A 5,703-nucleotide genomic window follows, 5' to 3' on the forward strand; every position below is an offset into this window, starting at 1 on the left:
GGGGGGGGGGGGCACCCACAACTACAAGGGGGCCCACCCGCAACTACAATGCTATCATTTAATTTTTTTTTTTTTGTTAAAAATATTCTTTTCAACAATCTACAAACACAGCCAAGCTGAAATAATTAATGCATTCTTCCAGGAGTGAATAAAAAATTCTCAAACTTGAGGGAATGGGCCCTTAGATACTAACATGGGGCTCCATATATGGATTCTAATGGCGCAGGGGCCCACTTGCCATCGGGAAAGCTGGCAACCTGGCCAGTCCGCTACTGCTCACAAGGTATTGGGCAATATAGAAGATACTTGCCCAAGGTGACACACAGTGGGATGGAACCCAAAACCACACAGTTGCAAAGTGCAATTCTTAACCACACAACTATGCCTTCTCTCTTCTTTTAATCCAGTATATTTCTAGATCTTTCTTACTGTTTCGTTTGTAATGCTTTTTGTCTGCACTGTAGGTAGTATATATTAGTCTACACACTGAACTACAACATAGATGTGACTAAAAAAAAACTGAACAAGCACATAATTTGTAACAAAATTAAAAAGAAAATGTAGTGCAGAATGAACTTGGTAGGAAAAATGTTAACTTAATGAAGGTTATTCAGAGAACTAAAGAGCATAGTGAATAACAATTTATTGGTTTTTATTGATGATCAAAAATACTTTTGACAGTGTTATTGATGACAAATTATGGTCTGTGCTTATAAAAATGAGATGTTCTCAATATTTTATAGAATTTCTAAAATTACTTTATTTCCAGAAAATAGCAGCTGTCAAAACGAATGTGTGATTTGAAACTGAGCAGAGTTATGACAAGGATTACCCTTTCACCTTCTCTATATAAAACATCTATGCAGAAATGTAATGAGATGAGATCTAGAAAGTTTTAGAAGCACAGCTGAAATTGGTGGAAGAACAGGCACAAATTTGGTATGTTTATCTGTGCAGAAATTAGGATCTAAGTTTTTTGTTTGTGATGTTTTTGTTGTGGAAAATTTCAAACTCAATTTGAGTACAAAGAATCATATTTTATACATTTGGTGAAATATGTATATTTATAGATTGATTGACTGTCTGAATGATTAATCAACTAGTTAACCAAATGACTAAAAAATAATAAACAAGTGAAATAGAGTCAGTGCATGTGTTTATTATTGCTGTAACGACCCACCAGACATACAACAAAATATATTTCAATACACAATTTCACATTAGGAATCTTGCAAACCAAATACGAAAACGAAATAGCTTGTAGGCTTTATGGAAAAAAAAAATTCCTTCAGCCTTTAGGTTTCATTTATTTTTAGGTTTCCTTATTGATGGTTGCTGAAAGAATTGAAGATTTCGCTGGAGAAAGTTACATGAAATGTGAAGAATATTGTTTATTTATTAATTTTGACAAAACTGAATCAATGATTATCTCAGAAACATTTTACCAAAAATAACCCAATAATAATTGATAATCAAACTGTCAAAGAAGTCTACAAGTTTTCCTATCTTTGAAGTATTATTACAAATCAATGGGACGAAAGCAAAGAGATAAAATGAAGAAATGCATTAACAAAATATGCTATTATCTCTTTAAAACATATTGGTAAAAAAAAAAAAAAAAATTCATCAATAAGTAAAAGGAAACAAAAATGGTTGAAATTGTAGCACATTTTCACACCCTGATATATCCAGTAGCAACACATGGATCTAAAGTGTTAGATTTTGAAATGCTGACAGAAAAAAGGTAGAGAGTTTTCAAGTTTGGTGCTTTAGAAGAATGTTAAGAATTAGCTGCACAGAGAGAAAGGACAAATCAGTGTCTTGGAGCAAACTAGGATATAAAGAAATGGATGGAGTCTTGCTAAAGAACTGGACAGGTAGAATATTAAATATTTTGGTGTGTTGAAAGGATAGGTGGCATGCAGAAATGATTGGTCATTGTGAAGTTATTGAAAAAAAAACAACAGGAAACTAAAGGAAGCCTCAAAACAAATGATCTGGACTGATAACATAATGGTGAAAACAGAATTGAAGAAGAAACAATTAATAAAACTATAGGAAAATAGAGATCAATGAGGATAATTTATCAGATGTACGAGATTCCCAGACTCCAACTGTTGTTGGTTACAGATGACCATGATGATGTATGCAAATCTTAAAAATGTCTATTAGCAAAGGATGTAAACATTGATGAGAAAAAACAAAGAAACAAAAATAAATAAAAAGGAAGTCTATTACAACATTTGCTCTTAGATGCAGGTATTGCTTTGTGGTAAGCAAGTTTGCTTCCCAACCGCATGGTTTTGGATTCAAGCTCACTGCATGGCACCTTGGGGCAAGGGTCTTGCTGACAAATTAATCCATTTCAGATGTTTTTAAAGCTAAATGTACAGCCACATGTATGTAAATATGAACAAACTAACATTTGTTTTTTTTTAGTGCCAAAAAGTGTATACAAATACAAATAAGATGATAATTTATTTGTATTTACATCTTTCAATGCTTATATAAAACAAATGTTAGTTTGTTTATATTTATATACACTTGTATGTATATATGTATGTATGTACAGTAATCCCTCACTATATCAAGGTTCACCTATCGTGCACTCAGTACATGGATTTTTCTGGTTAATATATGGAAACTTATATCATGGGTTTCTACAGCCGAGCGGTATTCATATTTTTTTGATATTTTAATTATTTCTGTGGGAGGTTTTGGAACATAACACCTGTGATAGTTGAGGTGTCACTATATGTATGTATGTATGGATGTTGTTCTCTTATTCTTTTTAACTTAGAAAATAAGTTTTGGCCTGCCACCCACTTGGAAGCAAGATGGTGAAAGAAAGTATCTTGTTTTGATCATCATCCTTAGAATCTGATAAAGGTCTTGCAGATTTTTATAATTCCAGATGTTATGATCATTTGTAATGCATGAATTAAAGATTTGCATTCTCTCCCCAAGATCTCAAGTCCGGCCATTCTTTGTTCCATACATGTGTACATACATACATATGTATGTATGTATGTATGTATTTATGCGTGCATGCATGTATGTTTATGTGTGTGTGTGTGTGTGTGTGTGTATGTATGTATGCATGCATGTTTATATGTATTAGTAAGGATTTTGAAAAAATTCTTAATCCATTCAAGTCTCTTCTGTAAATGTTCAACCACGTCAAGATATGAATAAATAATTAATTAATAAGATATTATTATTCTAATTTGATCACCTGAAAGAATTCATGGTTTTTCAAACTCTTTGAAATGGCAAAATTTAAAGAATTTCTTTGACACCTCACTCCCCTCACCTACCACCTCAGTTTGTCACAAACTTGTAAATTTTTCATCATAGCAAGAAAAAAAAAGAAAAAAAGAAAAACTGTAAGAATTTCATATCAGAATTGGTTCTAAACATATTAGAAGAGTCCATTATTGGTTATTAGCAATCCATTAGAATTCATAATTTCCAAATTCTTTGATATTTTCAATTTTGATGACTTTAGAAGCCTGTCATAAAATTCTGCTTGACATAGCTGCTGAAATGACAAAAATTTCACGTTTGTATGAATTAGTGCAATATCAGCATCATGTTTTCTTCTGTATCATTTCTTGTACGTTCACCATCCTATGAGACGAGGGTATGCTCTGGCACGTCTTCACTAGTAGGGGGTAACCGTGTAATGGCTCTACAGCAAGAAACCTGTTCCCATCTCTTGATCATACCTGGCATAAAGCTATCTCCCTCAACATTTACACCGTCTCAGTTAAGGCGTCTTCTCTTGTAAGTCGTTTGGTGACCTCACAGGTGTTGGTGCCACATAAAAAGCACCCAGTATATTCTGTGAAGTGGATGTAGAAGCCATGCCAAAGCAGACGTTGGAGCTTGGCACTGTCTGTGGCCACGCCAGCCCCTGTTGGACTGTCAAACCCATGCCAGCAGAGAAAACAGACATTAAACAATGGTGATGGTGATGCATGTTATCATCATCATCATTGTAATCATTTAACATCCGTTATCCATGCTGACATGGGTTGGACAGTGTGACTGGGGCTGGAAAGCTGGAAGGCTGTACCAAACTCCTGTCTGATTTGGTATGGTTTTCTACAGCTGGATGCTCTTCTTAATGCTAACCACTCTGAGAGTGTAATCAGTGCTTTTATGTGCCACCACCATGGGTGCCATTTGCGTGACACCAGTATCTGCAACGATTGTGATTTTGCTTGGCTTGATGGGTCTTCTTCTCAAGCACGACATAATGCCAATGGTCTCGGTCATTGCCTCTGTGAGGACCAACACTCAAAAGGAACTCAACCTCTTTGCCTCTGTGAGGCCCAATGCTTAAAAAGAACTGAGCCTCTTTGCTCCCATAAGGCCCAATGCTCAAAAGGAAAACGGACGTTAAATGATGATGATGAAGATGATACCAGTTTAATAATGTCAAAGTTACTCTTCATTATATATCAATATTAATAGGAACAAAGCTAGAAAGTTTAAACAGAAAAATGGAAACAAAAAGATTAAAATGGTAGAGTGTATGTGAGGGAAATTTCGCAGCTATTTCTAGCATTCTGAGTGAACACTGAGTGGCATACTCATTGACGTGAATAATTTTCAAGTTCTCAGAAAAGGCAAAATACATAAAAAAACAAAGTGGAGAGTGCAAGATTCCATTTCTCTAAAAAAAAAAAAAAAAAAAACTGAGAGGAATTTGGTGGCTATTTCTAGCAGGTCAAGACAAGATAAGAGAAAAACATTGCTCCTTCCTCATTACAAATTTATTTCTAATTTGACATTTAATTATTCCATAAGTTAAGTGTTCTAATATATCATTGCCTTGCTGGGAGTGATTTGAGGAAGATTTAGCTATTATTTCTAGCAGGTCTGTTGATAACTGCAGAGAGGCCACCATATTAGCTATTAAAAAGTGAGATGTAGCACTGACCACAAAAGATCCACAAGTCATTGTATACAGACATATAACAGCAGGGAGTCAGCTCATCAGTTCTTGGAATATCTTCTTCATCATTTCCCAGTACAAAACAATGGCATGCAGAGAAAATGTCTTGAAATTTCAACAAAGCAACTACACACGCACACACATTTATACATATATCTATAAATATACATACAAATATTACACACAAACACACACACACACACACATATATATATATATATATATATATATATATATATATATATATATATATATATAAGCAGAGACAAAAATATACATATATACATTGCCACACAAATATGTGTATATACATGAATAGAAATACATAATATATACACAAACATGTGAATGCATATGTCCTGAGATAATTTCTTCAGTACTTCATCTCACATCTTCCTGGGTCTCCCACTTCCACGTGTTCCTTCTACTTAGCGAGATCAACACTTCTTTATGGAACTTTCAGCATCCATCCACATGACATGACCAAACTAGCTATCTATGCATATATATATATATGACAGGGTGCTGAACAGTTCCTGGCTTTAAGGGTCTAGTGAAAGGCCTGGGTTGGAGGCCCAACCTTCCGAGTTCTTTTACAGGCCTTAGAAAAAGTGAAGCACCACTGCAATGAATGTGTGATTCTGAGAGGGGAATATCTTAAATAAAATCATAATTAACTGATCCTCCTGTATTTTCTTTCATTCAAAGTCATGAACTTTCCAGCACTCCCTTATACCCCC

General features: G+C 34.4%; 1 protein-coding gene across 3 annotated transcripts in view; it reads right to left on the reverse strand.

Annotated features, from left to right (window-relative positions):
- Window positions 1–5,703, reverse strand: part of LOC106878116 (UPF0415 protein C7orf25 homolog) — a 256,888-nt gene that overhangs the window by 35,838 nt on the left and 215,347 nt on the right. The window lies entirely within an intron of this gene.

The sequence above is a fragment of the Octopus bimaculoides genome, chromosome 9 (genome assembly GCF_001194135.2).
Source record: "Octopus bimaculoides isolate UCB-OBI-ISO-001 chromosome 9, ASM119413v2, whole genome shotgun sequence".
Taxonomy (NCBI): domain Eukaryota; kingdom Metazoa; phylum Mollusca; class Cephalopoda; order Octopoda; family Octopodidae; genus Octopus; species Octopus bimaculoides.